This window comes from Atractosteus spatula, chromosome 5 (genome assembly GCF_055471065.1).
Source record: "Atractosteus spatula isolate fAtrSpa1 chromosome 5, fAtrSpa1.hap1, whole genome shotgun sequence".
NCBI lineage: Eukaryota > Metazoa > Chordata > Actinopteri > Semionotiformes > Lepisosteidae > Atractosteus > Atractosteus spatula.
In genome coordinates, this window is record NC_142710.1 from 19,461,769 (window position 1) to 19,475,971 (window position 14,203).

At 41.3% G+C, this 14,203-nt stretch overlaps 1 protein-coding gene and 1 non-coding gene across 5 annotated transcripts in view; both read left to right on the forward strand.

Moving 5' to 3' along the window:
• Positions 1-2,668: 2,668 nt before the first annotated feature.
• sgms1b (sphingomyelin synthase 1b) overlaps positions 2,669-14,203 on the forward strand; it is a 71,478-nt gene continuing 59,943 nt past the window's right edge. For 2 of the 4 annotated variants that reach the window (XM_088915269.1, XM_088915271.1), the window contains exon 1: positions 5,815-5,962. The gene's annotated coding sequence lies outside the window, so the exon portion shown is untranslated. Of the gene's footprint in view, positions 2,694-5,694; positions 5,963-14,203 lie in introns of those variants that run through there. The other 2 variants (XM_088915268.1, XM_088915272.1) reach the window with 2 other exon arrangements.
• Positions 8,990-9,180, forward strand: LOC148834707 (U2 spliceosomal RNA). The gene has a single exon (XR_016091175.1). It is a non-coding gene; the product is annotated as a U2 spliceosomal RNA (small nuclear RNA).

Genomic DNA, 14,203 nt, shown 5'->3' on the forward strand with positions numbered 1-14,203 from the left:
CAGATGGCATCTTGTACCTCCAGCAACCTTATTTACTGTATTTCTTGCAGTAAATGCCCAGCCATTTACATTGGAGAAACAGGAAGGAGACTCGGACACCGCTTCAGAGAACATGTTAGGGCTGTAAAGATTAAAGATCTCTCCAAGCACGTTGTTTATCATTTCACCTCTGACGGCCACGACCACTCTAATCTCTCCGTCTGTGTTCTCAAAGACGGTTTTCCAAACTCATACATCCAAAATTATCCTGCAGCTAGGATCACACCTTCCCCCTTCTCTTAACGACAGACTACTCTTCTTCTAAATTTTCCCCATTCATTGGAGGTTTCATTTCACACCTCTCTACACCTATTCTGACTTCACACCTCTTGACTGGCCTCTCTGTCTGTCCCCTGCTCCCGCCTCTCACTCCTCCTCTCTCCCAGCCTTTGTTCTCCCGCTACATTACCTTTGCTTACTGCCTTGTCTTTCTCACACCTGAAGAAGGCTCCACGGCCGAAAAGTTGTGTTCTCTTTCTTCTTTTTTTTCAGCATGGAATAAACATATTACTTGTTCCTTTGCAGCCTACGCATACTGACGCAGCTACCCACCTGAACTACTGATCCCTTATAAGATTCATTTACTTTTTCACTGATTCCCTAACTTTTACATGCTATTACACTGGGAATTGAAAGATTACCTTTGTTTCTTCACACCCCCTGAACAATGTCTGAAGCTCCCAAGCCCTGAACAGAAGGAGACCCATGTCAAGGATGAGCTATGCAATACAGGCGTTGCAGGTTCGAGTCAGGCCATGACAGGGAATCTCCTTGCAACAAGACGTGGCTGATTGAGGGAAGGGTGGGATTAGTCAGCTCACAGTGCCTTCCTGCGGCTTTCCTGCTGGAAACTGCATTGGCTTTTGCAGGTCTGGGGCTCCGCTTCTCTAATCAGCACTGAACCTCCTAAACTGGACTGTGCTGCCTTTGAGGTAACATAAGGGCAAAGCAGGACAAAGGTGGGTGCGGCAGAGGAGTCTATATAGATCATTATATATACCCTGCAACTCACAACTGGCAGCCCACTGAAGCTAAGCAGGTGTGAGCCTGGTCAGTACCTGGATGAGAGACCTCCTGGGAAAAACTAAGGTTGCTGCTGGAAGAGGTATTAGTGGGGCCAGCAGGGGGCGCTCACCCTGCAGTCCATGTAGGTCCTACTGCCCTAGTATAGTGATGGGTACACTATATAAAAAAAAAAGGTGCTGTCTCTTTTTGGATGAGACGTAAAACCGAGGTGCTGACTCTCTGTGGTCATTAAAAATCCCAGGGCGTCTCTTGAAAAGAGTAGGGGTGTAACCCTGGCGTCCTGGCCAAATTTCCCATTGGCCCTTACCAATCATGGCCTCCTAATAATCCCCATCTATGAATTGGTTTAATTACTGCTCTGCTCTGCTCCTCTGATAGCTGATGTGTGGTGAGCGTTCTGGTGCACTATGGCTGCCGTCGTATTATCCAGGTGGATGCTGCACATTGGTGGTGGAGGGGAGTCCCCCGATTACAAGTCCCCATTACTTGTAAAGCGCTTTGAGTGGAGTGTCCAGAAAAGCGCTATATAAGTGTAAGCAATTATTATTATTAATTATTATCAGTGGTTCTCAACCAGGGATACGCGTACCTGCAAGGGAAAAAGGGAAGCGAGTGTTCTGGACTGTGCAAATGGAGGCTCGTCGAACTCTGGAGCCAGCACAGATGTCTGTTCGACGTTTCGTGTTTGTTTTTGGTTTATTGTCGTGCGGTGCTCCTCATCTTATTCCGGTGTGCTCCACGTTGATTGGCTGCGAAAATGAGGCAACCTCGCGGTACTTTCGCAGCGCAATACAAGATTTGGAACCGTGATGAAAAGTCATGAGGGAATCGTGTAATTAGTTACCCCCTGCCGATTCCTAGTCGTATAATTTGACATTCTCTAGGACAGAAAAGGCAGCGAGATTCAACAACTGCAGTTCATTAAATTTGAACAAAAAGTGTGATGTCAGCTTTAGGGTGACACTGGCCATTCAATACAACTACAGCCCTGTCCCATGCCTATTTTTTACACTCGGCCATATAAACTTCTAGGTGGGGAGCTGCGTCAGCATGTGTAGGCTGCAAAGGAACAAGTAACAGGTTTATTCCGTGCTGAAAAGAGAAGAAAGGAAACGTTTCTGTTGTGGAGCCTTCTTCGGGTGTAAGCATTTCTGCATGGGATAAACTATGACTTGTTCCTCCACATAAAATTCCTGCTTTTTTTTTGTTTGTATTATTAGGCCTTCCTAATAGAAGCACCATTTGTTCAGAAAAGGGTAACTATGTCCTTTTGTGTTTTGAATAAATAATTGAGTTGTAAATGTTTTCTCATCACTTGATTTTTATCATGTTCTGGGTGATAAACTCTGGAACAACAACAATGCCTTCAGTTACCCATTCACTCTTAAAGCTAAAATAACATGCGGGCTAGGTTAATTGGCTCAATATTATTCCTACTGTATGTGTATGCGGTGCAATTTTACTCTCCCTGCTCCCAGTACCTGGATACCAGCAGCTTTTTCATACTGCATTCATCGTTATGAACAACACCGAGACTATTGTCAGTCGGCCACGTCCTGAATATCGTTTTTGTAGTGCAGGCAGACGCAGCCCTGTGTAACTGCGCGTTCCTCGAGGAACACCTTAAAGTAAGAATCCCTCGTTAGTGCACTCATTGTGTGTTGTCTCTACAGAACATAAAGGCTTTTGACAAAAGTTGGGGACGCGTTCTTGTGGCGCAGATTCCTACAGATCTGCAAAATTTTGCAGTTTAGTAGGGTGACTATATTTTGGTTTTCAAAAAACACGCCTCCAAAGTAATGAATCTTTATTACCCCTTGTAATACAAAAATCTGTTTAAACTCTCTAGTTTTTATTACACTTCTTAGTACACTCAGTAAACAGTTGCAGGATTGCTATTTCTCTTCCATAATGGCAAACAAGGAAAAAACTAAAATATAGCCCTATTTTAAACTTTCAGTTTTTCATTTTAACACAACAAAAAGTCTTAACAACTTAGGAAAAATGAAGACATCATAACTTGTCCTCATTATTTGCAAAAAATGAACAATTTTAACGAAACATTTGGAAATATCATGAAACAAGTCAAACATTATTTCTCATGGCCATAGAAACAGCCACACGCACAAAAACCCTTTTCAAGCTTCGCTGCGTGTAAGTTCAAAACATCTACCGGGAATGCATGGAAAGAACGAAAATATGTAGGCCTATGTTTGTTTACACAGTCTGAGTAACGAGCAAAGGAAAATCCCAGACAATTTTTGGAATTTAAGAAATCCCGGTCGGACCAATATTTTAGGTCTCAAAAAGAGGACGTGTCCGGGATAAAGTGGACGTCTGGTCACCCTAAATTTACTGTTCTCCGGGAAGTGTGTGGGGTGATGCTCTGATGTCCCGCCGCTTTTCCATTACAGATCCTAGCAGATTTTCCATAGCCCAACGCAAAAAAAAACCTACAGCAGCCGTGACACAGTAGTGTGATGCAGAAGGCAAAAGCGACCCAAGACTTTATTTATTCTAGTAATCGTATGTTTTTTACCCATGCACAGAGGCATTTAAAACACTTGAATCGACTTCGGCCAAATGCAAACAGCAGCGCTCTTAGTTTACTCCAGACGCAGAAAGTTTTAGAAGAAATTGCGTGACGCAGGCAAAAGCCCTCTCCTCCTGCTAAGGCAATAATTAACTACTAGCTACCTAAGGGGCTAGAAGGGTCACCTGTCTTGTGTTCGTAATCCCTGAGCTGTGAGAGAGCAACCATAGCCTTTGTTCCCTTATGTCATTGAAAATGACAGATCGGTACAGGCACAGTATTAAAACCCAGCATAACGTTGCTTGTGTCTTCGGCAAGCAACAGTCCGACAAAAGCATCTGGCACAACTTGAATCACACTGCTGAGGCACCCAGCTACTGGACCGTACTCTTAAATAGAAAAGTAAAGCGGAGTATCCCCACAGGGAAGTTTTACATGTTCTTTTTTAGATGAGAACGATGCCTGTTGCTGGACCACAGAGGGAGCTCTTCACAGAAAAAAAAGTGTGTTATTAACGTCTTTTTCTGACAGATAACAATGTATTTTAACTCCTGATTTTTATTATTTCTAGTAGGGTAGGAGGCTAGAGATAGATAACGACCGGGAAATAATAATAATAACAACAAGAACATTTTTGAAACATTGTGGGGTTTATTTTTAAAACGTAAGAAATCCGATACAGATTCTAGGTTACATTCCACTGCAGCGAATGGACACAATTGTCAATGGCCTCTAACTATTCATGATCAGCAAACAAACGCTTAACAAAGGCTATAAAAGCTTAGCCCTTGTCTGTGCGTGAAGTGCAAGATTTTTTAAGCTGTTAGGGATGTTTCATCTCCTACTTAATCCCCCTTCTTTCTAACTCACTTGCTGTTTTCATGAAATCTGAAACTATCTAAAATATAGTCAGTTTCTTCAGGTTGACTATAGTGCCTGTATTTACATACACACCTATTTTCTGCATTTTACACAGTATGTGATCAATCTAAATATACCTACAAGCTATCTCTGTGCCTTGCACACATACCTACCCGAAACATACTGTACCTGCCACTAGACAGCTTTAAGATGGTACAGGTAATAACTGTTTTAATGTCTACACATGGAAATCCCTTGTCAAAAATCAATGAACTGATTGCCAGAAAAGGCTTTAATGGAATTCTAATAGCTCTTTTCTGGAGAGTTGGATGTCTCCGTCAAAGCTTTTAGGCATGAATTAGGTTTCATTCAAATCAAATTTCTTAGAACAGGGCATTGATCATCAGGAAAGAAAGTCAACAAATTGCATTTACTTTCCTTTAGAAAATGATAGAAATAGCTGACAATTGGGAGACAAGGGAGAAAAGGTAGAGTGCAGCACAGTAGTGGAGTGATGTCAACTTCAGTGAAGTTATTATTTCAATGAAAACTAATAATAAAAGTCAGTTGGACGTTTGTAACTTGCTTGTGATACAAATGCAGATGCTCTTTGATTGAAACTGGTAGGCATGTTTTTACAGACAAGGGCTAAGCTGTTATAGTCTCTGTTAAGCATTTGTTTGCTGATCATGAATAGAGTTAAAGGCCATTGTTAATTGTTTGCACTCACAGTAACCCAGAATCTGTAATGGACTCAGAGCTAAAAGCAGGACTTTCATCTTTGAGAAAGTTGTCTTTTTTTCCCCACAGATTAAACATTTCAGCTTCAAAACGTTTGTTAATACGTGTATACAGCAGCAATTTTTGGATTATTTTAAGGATCTTCAACTTGCTCTGATCAGTTCTCTTGATTCTCAATATGAAAAATGTTGGCATGGCATTTAAAATAATGTGGATCCAAAAATAAGACGAAACTAAATGTTTTTAGTGCACGCCTAATACATTCTTTCTGGGAACAAAACTAGATGTGAGCGATGCATTCCATTTTCTATTCATATTAGTGCTATTTAGTAACAAACAACTTCAGATTTACAAAGCGATTAGCTAGTGCGATAATGATAATGGGTTTAACCTAGTGCAAAGACGCAACAAGACTGCCACTCAGCAGATAACATGAAATCATTCTGTTACGTATCCTTGGAAAGCCGGAGCCAGACCCTCCTGAGTCTGCGTGCACCACGCTGTGGATTATGGGGCAAGAAGGGGACCCCCCTTCCACGCAGAACAGAAAATCGCTCAGATGTACCCGCCCACTATCCCCGTAGAAGTCAATGCGTTAATATATATGTAAAGAATTTGCTGTGAAAATAACCACGGGCGTAGGAATAAACACAACTGATTGAACATCCCATTTACCGTGAGGAGGACAGTAGCGGAAAAGCCTGCCAGATGCTGCCTGTGGTATTTTGACATGTTGCTGGTGTGGCTGAAGTAGACCTCGCGGTGAGTGAAGGCTTGTTCAGGAAACTATATTATTTTTGTCTGTAACATAACCCCCGCAACACTGTAGCAATGGCCTTGACGCGTGTTTACGTTAGAGGAAGTGTGAGTAGGGATATTACTCTTGTTATTTTAAAGGAAACAAGAAAAAATACCTATCAAATTATGCTGTTTTCTTCTAGTGTCGTCTGGTGTTTAGGCAGCAGCTGTGGAAGATAGGTTATATATAATGTATTTATAGCTTTAAAAACTCGGATTGCCGAGAGTCGTGGGAAAATGCAGAACATTTGATGCTTCAGTGTTCTTAAAGGCTCTTTAACAAGTGTTACCTACATAGCCACTCCATGTAGGTCTCAGATCTGTGTTCGACTACTCGTATAGTAGTTGTATAGTGTTTAGTAAATAAATGTAATTGTACTGGTAACACCGAACAAACGGACTGCATTTGCGTACCGTTATGTTTACAGTATAAATCCTTATTGAAGATCATAGTCCCCTGTAATGGCAGAACACAGGCAACATGTTGTTTTGATTGACCTAGAATGGGAGATTCTGTGAAACAAATGATTCCATAATGTGCACCGTAAATGAACGAACCCTTAACACAAATTACATTTTTATATCTCTGTTCTTTTGATGTAGGAAAAAAATCGCCGGTTGAATTGAATTGCCGGTTGAAAGGCAACAGTTCTGCATATTTATGCTATTGGGTGGCTATTGTATATGTCGGCATATGTGAACACAAATGTATATATTGCATATGTATATAATTACAGGGCCTCGAAACGCAGTATAGAAACGCTTCTATGGCTTCTCTTCTATTGAATGCTTTGCAGAGGCTTTACGGATTCTCCGGCAGGCCTTAAAGCCGATCAGTATAGACATAATCCATCACAGTGCTGCTTGTTGCCCTTGTTAGTAGAGAAAGTTTCACAAGTATAGCTGCAGGTGAAATGTAAAACTGGAAGGTTCTAAAGCTTCACATATATTTAAGTTTTCCATTGTTTAATGTAATTAATTTTATGATATACTATACAGTATTACAGCAGCTAAACACCGCGAGATGGAGCTGTGGAACAGTGACGGTGTGAGTTTATCCAGGGCTTATTTGCAAAAGGGCATGCCGGGAAATGTAAAGAAGTGATAAATAGTTCAGTTTATTGATCTGTTAGTTCTTTTACTTGTGTGTGAAAACACAGTGGGGGGAGTCGGTGACACCCCATGGTCCTTCCTGTACTTGCTTTCTGTTAATAGTGGAAAGAACGGAGCCATCTGCAGTAGGTGTTTACTGGTTTGGAATAAGCCGACGCTAGCTAGAGATATTGGGTTAGCGTGGAGTTGTTCAAAGTGCAAAAGTCTGAGAAAATAATTCTCTCTTAACCCTATTATGAAGGATGAGGCAGCAGCTTCACTTGAAGTGGAGGTATGACTGGTAAGAGCATGTCTAACTCGTCAAGAGCTGTCGATGAGGTAGCAGGGCTTGCTGAACAACCTTGGGTGGCAATTCTTAACAGCTGAAGAGGATCTCAAGAAGGAAGGAGATGCATGCCAGCCAAAGTCTTGGACATTATCGAGTACCATGACCTCCTCTAGTGGCAATGCGATCAGCAGCTGCTACCCCCTGCTGGTTGTGAGACCCTGAGATTCTGGCCTGCACAACCTGCGAAGGCTTGTGCTTTAGCCATCGTGCAGTGTGGACAAGGTTTTTCAGTCATGTGGCAGTGAAATCAGTGCTGTACACTCACCTAAAAATTGAGTTTTTGTTGGGTCTGCAGTACTGAAGCAGCTCATGTGATGTCAATCAATTTGTGCAATGACCTAGCTCCTTTCAAGAAGCTGACTGAAGAGGTTTTGACAGCAGGGCCATTATTACCATGAACGGGGCTCCCATTAAACCTGAAGAGGTGCCACTTCCTTTTGGAAGGAGATGAAGTTCTGTGGCAAGCAGTAGGGCAGAGGTGTACCACACCTGTCCAGGAGAGCGTCTGCATCTGCAGGTTTCCATTCCAGCTCAACTTTTCATGATCAAATTCACATAATTGGCTTCATTGGAGAGGTTTAACATCTGAAGTCCTCATGGTTCTCCTACCTTCTGTAGGTGTCTGTGACTTACTGTACTGCAGCCTTCCAGGACCAGAGTTTCACATGATGTAGTAAGGACAAGAGGTCAGAGACAGTTGCGGTTGTTCCTTTGTGACCTCAAAGAGGTGTGGAGCTTGGTGGTGCTAGTGCCATTACCTCTGGTTTGTGACTTTGATGACATAGCCATTTACCACAGAGGGAGCCTACATTCTAGGGTCTGCTTTGAGTCCCCCAATAGGCTGAAGCAGTGTCTGACCGGTCCCCCACTTTGGCTTTCCAAGAGTTTCAACTGTTTGTAGTGGCCACTGATGCCATTGAAATGGGGATTGTAATGTTCTATCAAATGGCTCCCCAGTGGAAGCACGTAATGACTACAGTCAGCCTCTCAGTCACCTGGAGTGGAACTATGGCATGATGTCAGAAGCTGTTAGTTGTGATCCAAGTTGCTAAAGCACTTCCGGTCTTACCTGTATAAATGCCACATCTTTAAAAACATCCATACATACTTCCATAAGATGACCCTGAAGAACAGGTGGTCTTTTTAAACCATGCAGGCCTGTGGCTTTATAGCACCATACAGGAATTATCCACCTGGATGTGGCGGTCATCTTACACGGCCTATGTGCTGAGGAGGAGAACGGGCTCTGTGAGTGGGTGGAGTCCTGGAAAGATGTATCGGAGCCAGCCGCCACTGTCTGCCCTGCCACACCCAGTTCTGCTTAGGAATTGGGAATGATTTGAATCCGAACCTCCTGATCTAAGGAGAAGATCTGGATGCACTGCCATGGATGGATGCCACTGGATGTTAGCCCAAGTTAGTGCCATCCTGGGGGTGATCTTGCTTAGCTGCTGAACAACTTTTAAGGGTAGTGTACCAGTTCTTATTTAAGTCCTGCCCCATTGTGTGATGCAGCTTGGTTACCTATGGAAATACACAGGGGTTTCGCTCCTTCTCCTTAACCTTAAAGCTGAGCTCAAGTGAAGTTTCTGTTCTTATCAGTTTAACACCTGGTAGGCCTCCCACAAGGGGGGTGAGTAGCAAATTGATTTCTGGGACAGAGAGCTGGAACACAGGCGTGCCTCATCCTCTCCATGCATTGACCTTGTATTGCAGTGTCTCCTGGACCAGAAGAAATATCATGGGAACTGCAAGAAGCTGATAAAACAGTTTGATTTACCGGTTTGATAACACTGTGGTGCTGCTGGTTCTGTTTAAGTATCAGTGTGCGGAAGAGGGTGTGGTCCTCACTGGTATTGCTGACTGTTGCAAGTAGTGGGGAATGGGGAGGCACTACAACACTGTGAGGGGGGAGACTGGAGTAAGTACTGTGAACTGCAGCAGGGTGGAGCTGTAGAGCCTTTGTAAATAAGAGCTTGAACAAAGGCTTCTGTTTGCCTTATTCCCCTCTACTTCCTCAAGTCCCCGTATTAACTTTATACGTGTATATATGAACATAAGAAAAGCTACAGATGAGAGGAGGCCATTTGGTCCATCTAGTGCATTTGGTAGTTAGAAGTTAATTGATCTGAGGATATTCTGTATAAAACACTGCACATTTGCAATTTATTTTCCAAAATTAACTTCCGTGTTAAATTGTAACAGGAATTCGCTGAATTAAGGAATTGTTTTTGTTTGTAAGCTTATATAGACTTGAACATAAGCTGTTTTGTAGAATATTTTGAATGTTTTGATTGAATATATAAGTTATCCTTACCATTTAAAACACTTATTTCTGTCGGCAATATCGAAACATATTTTGTGTATAATATTGCTCCTTGTTGATTGAGCATTTAACAAATCCTGAGATTTGTGACTGATTTCTGTAGTGTCAGTATTTTTAACACTAACTTTTAGGATAGGTTTATGGTTATGCATATTATCCCAGAAGCAACACAGTTTAAGGTTGAAAAGTACTATATGGAATGAATTACTCTTTTATTATAATATATCTAGGAAGCACTGTACTTTTACTATTAGTTGACTGCCAACTGTTGAGAAGTTATGTCACAGTCTGAAAATGTTTTAGTGTAAAACCTACTTAGATGTATAACATATCATTTAAATACATCACTTTTGAAGAAGTAAATGCTAAAAATGTTTTATTTATAAGTTGCAGAGATGCATATAATTTTTCTAATTCCTGAACAGTTTGCATAACCAATATCCTAGGTTGTGGTGTAGCAGGGCACAACAGCAATATATATCTGCAAACGTATGATTTTAAATTTGTAACTAGAGCTTTCTCAATATTTAAAGGGTTATTTACAATTATTTTAAACTTGTTTGCAGAGACCTGTAGGATTGTGTACAAAAACAATAAAATGATTATTGCTTGATCTAGTTGTTTGTGCATCAGACAGATGGTGGTGAATTTTCTTTCATGCTGTTTTCAAAGATGTGTACATTGTAGTAAGAAGCAATAAAAGTGCACTTTGACAATTTCTAGAGAATTGGTTATTTTTATTGCTGTATTAGAAGTTGATGATACCTGGGAACAACCATAAGGTTAAATATAGTTTTTAATGGTATGGGATTAAAGCATACAGTGCAGAGTGCAATTACCATCTCATAAACCCATTACCAGGTCTGTACCTGTCTCTTGGGTGCTAATCGTTGTGACCAAGAAGCTTTAGAAGTGCAAGGGAGAACGTAATTGGATTTTGACACAGTACACAGATTGTGGCGTCTTTCATTTGGAGCTTCAGTTTGAACAGAAAACACCACTGTCTTGCATGGTTGTGTATTAACTATACAAAGCTAGGATTTTAGTGAGAAAGTATTGTGAAAATTTACCATGAAAGTGTCAGAGGGTCATTATTGGATTATTAAATCATTATTGGATGGTACTTTTTACATCTTGAGGTTCCGATGTTTCAATGTGCAAGTGAAATGTTAATATCTTGTTTCTCAAATGTTAGATTGTTTGAAAAGAATAGCACTTATTGGCATTTGTAGTTGGTTAATATTTGAGGATGAAAATATCAACGTGTGACCTGGTTTATATGATATATATGCACTACAGTCTGGGAATTGCGTAGCCAACTATGACATACTGTAGATATTTTTACCCTTGCCTCTGAAAGAGGCATGATGGGTGAAAACTCTCACCAGATGGGAAAACAGTGGACTCAAAGTAACATTAAGGCCTTTCATCTGAAGTCACTCTGATTTCTGTTTAATGAGAAGCCAAAACCATATCCTGGGAGACATACCATCATTGCACTTATTTAGATGGGCAGCCTGTGGTTTGCAGTTCGATTTGAAGGAGCACTCTGTAATGTAGAGACGGCTGCGGAAGACTGGCTCATGATGCCGTGATGCAACAAACACTTCTTGACGTTTTAGTTGTAGCAGAAGAAATAAATGTACAACAGCCTCAGCACCATAGACTACAATGAGGTAATGATGCTTTAAATTGCCAAACCAAATAAAAAAGACAGCCTATCTCAGGCTGCAGTGCCGAACATAGTAGGCCATTGTGTAATAATTGCATAGTGTTAACACTACTCTGTAATGCCACACTGCCAGTCTAAAGTCTACAAAATCACTCTTCTTAATGCTTCCTCCTGAGCTTTGGAAGATGCCTTCTCACATTAAAAGAAGAGGCACTTGGCCCACTGTAAAGAAAAAGGTAGGTGTTTGACAATCGAGGCTGGATGAGGCTGGGATTATTAATCTATTTTGCCTGACGCTTTATTTCAAAGTGACCTACATTTTTATGCTATTTCCTAGAGTTAAATTTATGAATGGGGAAAATTGCCACCCAGTGACTTAAATACCACCTGTATTGTTACCATCCCGAAGCTGGTGATGTCAGAAAGCATCAGTGCAAGGGCCTGTCCTGGTGGTGCAAGAGGAGGCTGCACTGAAAAGCCTCATTCCTGAGATAAGATAAGATCACTTTATCAGCCATAATTTCTTGCATTAGGAATTTGTCTTTTCGCATACCCCAGCTTGCTCTCCATGAGACACACAGACACACGGAGAGGGAGAGAGAAGCTTGGGGTCAGAGCACAGGGTCAGCCATTTATACGGCGCCCCTGGAGCAGCTGGGGTTAAGGGCCTTTCTACCCAACAGAGTAGAATTCTTCTGCCGGCCACGGGATTTGAACCGGCAACCTTCCAGCCACAGGAGCAGATCCTTAACCACAGTACCACCGCTCCGCCACAAGAGAAGGTGTTCACCTGGCCCGTATGGGGATCAAGCCCACGACCTTGGCGTTATAAGCACCATAACGCCAAGATTGGCAGTGTGGAGAGGTTTTGATCCATATGATTAGTATACTGTGATCCAGTATGTTCTGAACTAGAGTTTAGTGATTGTTTTGTACTGCTCTCCCTCTTAAGCACTTTTGAGAAGTGGAAATTCATTGCTACACTTCTTGACATATGCAATGAAGCCCGTATAAGAAGTCACAGTAAGACAAACATTATGAATTTAAGAGTTTCAACCATAACTACTTGTATGGTATGGAAGGCAGCATATGTGTGCTGACTGACCTAGAGGGAATGTGCTCAGCTGGTAAGACGCACCAGCTTCTGTTCATTTGTCTGCGATCAAAGACGAAAGTAAGATTTAATGAGATGCTCAGTAAAAGACTCAAATCGCCCTTTCCTTTCCTGTCCTGTGCTCCTTTGGGTACACTTTTGGGAATACTTTTCCTTCTTAAGTTGTCTATCTGGGCAGCAGTGGGGGAGGTTCTGCGTTTAAGCCCCACATGGAATATAGCTGTTTGTGTCCTTAAGCAAGCAAAAGCCTGTTGTATCATGAATATCTCACAAAACAATCAAGCTTTATGCAATACACTGAGAACAAGTGTAAATTGCTTTAGATAAATGTTCATTTGTGTCATCCAAATTAATAATGTTTCAGTTCAGTCAAGCTGTTGGTGCTCCTTTGTTGTTTTGAGCCTGATTTACAGCTCTTGCCTTATGTTCTGTTTGATTTAGATCAGGTGATGGAGCAAGTCAGGGTTTGAGGCTGGTATAAATAGTGCTGGGTTTGAGTCAGGGTGTGGTTGATGCTAAAGTCAGGAATAAATCTAGAGTTAAACCATGGATTTACATTGCTACTTTGATTGGTTTTATGGTTACAGCTAGTCTGGACAGGGTCAGGTTTATTGTTTGCAGAAAATTATCAGAATTTTGGTGATGCAATGAAAGATGTCTCAAAGTCTCATTGAGCTAGAAGTGCTGCTGTTAAAATATGTAAGTTTATACATTTATTCATTTTCCCTGTTGAAGGCATGGCTGTTTCATGTAACAATTGTGTAAAAATTAAGCTATCAAATGCACATGTTAATGAAATATTCTGCAGTCAATGAGACTGTACTGGTAGGGATATGTTTTCAGCAAAATGAATTTCTATAAATGGATAAAAAAGGGTTGTCAGTATCTGGGATGGAGCACTTCAAAGACAACTCAGTCATGCTTTATTTGCAGCATAGGAATGATGCAGCCTTCAGTCAGATGAGTTTAATTACAGCGTTTAACTCCTGCTCTTTAATTAGAAATGTATAAAGTGTGAAGTTTTTCTAGATGTAATGCCTTGGGTTGTGTCACTATGACACTTTGGTTGTCTGTAGCCAAAGTGAATCAAGTCAATGAAATGATACAAACAGGTTAAAATACTTGAATACTTAAATCCTGGCTCAGTCAATGAAGCATACTCTAGTCTAAGTGCAGCAGGGTTGGTAATTAACATTATTTTAAATCTCCAGGCATACGTGTCCTGTATTTTAGAGTTATTTTATTTAATTGTTTTTAGAAAGTTGCTGTAACTGTACCTTTTCATGCTAACAGATTCCAGGTCTATGAGGTAGCACTGCACACTTCCTTGTTTTGATGTCAAATACCCAACATGAAAGAGGAGAGGGGTATTGCAATTATAGCTAGTGGAGACTTTCCAGGGTTCTGGTTCGGAACTCTTCTGGGATGAAATGGTGATATGGATCGGCTCGCCTGCTTCCTTCATATTTAGAAACTCCAGGGAAGTCTTGCAACAAGTCAAACGATGTTGAGTTGATTTTCTGCAGCTGAATACACTTTATGGTTCACTGGCATTGATAAGGTGCAGTTTGAGGATGGCACCAAGGAGTCAGTGTCTTTGCACATGTCGATAAAAACATCAATGGTTGTAAAACATCCTGCAGAATACTTGC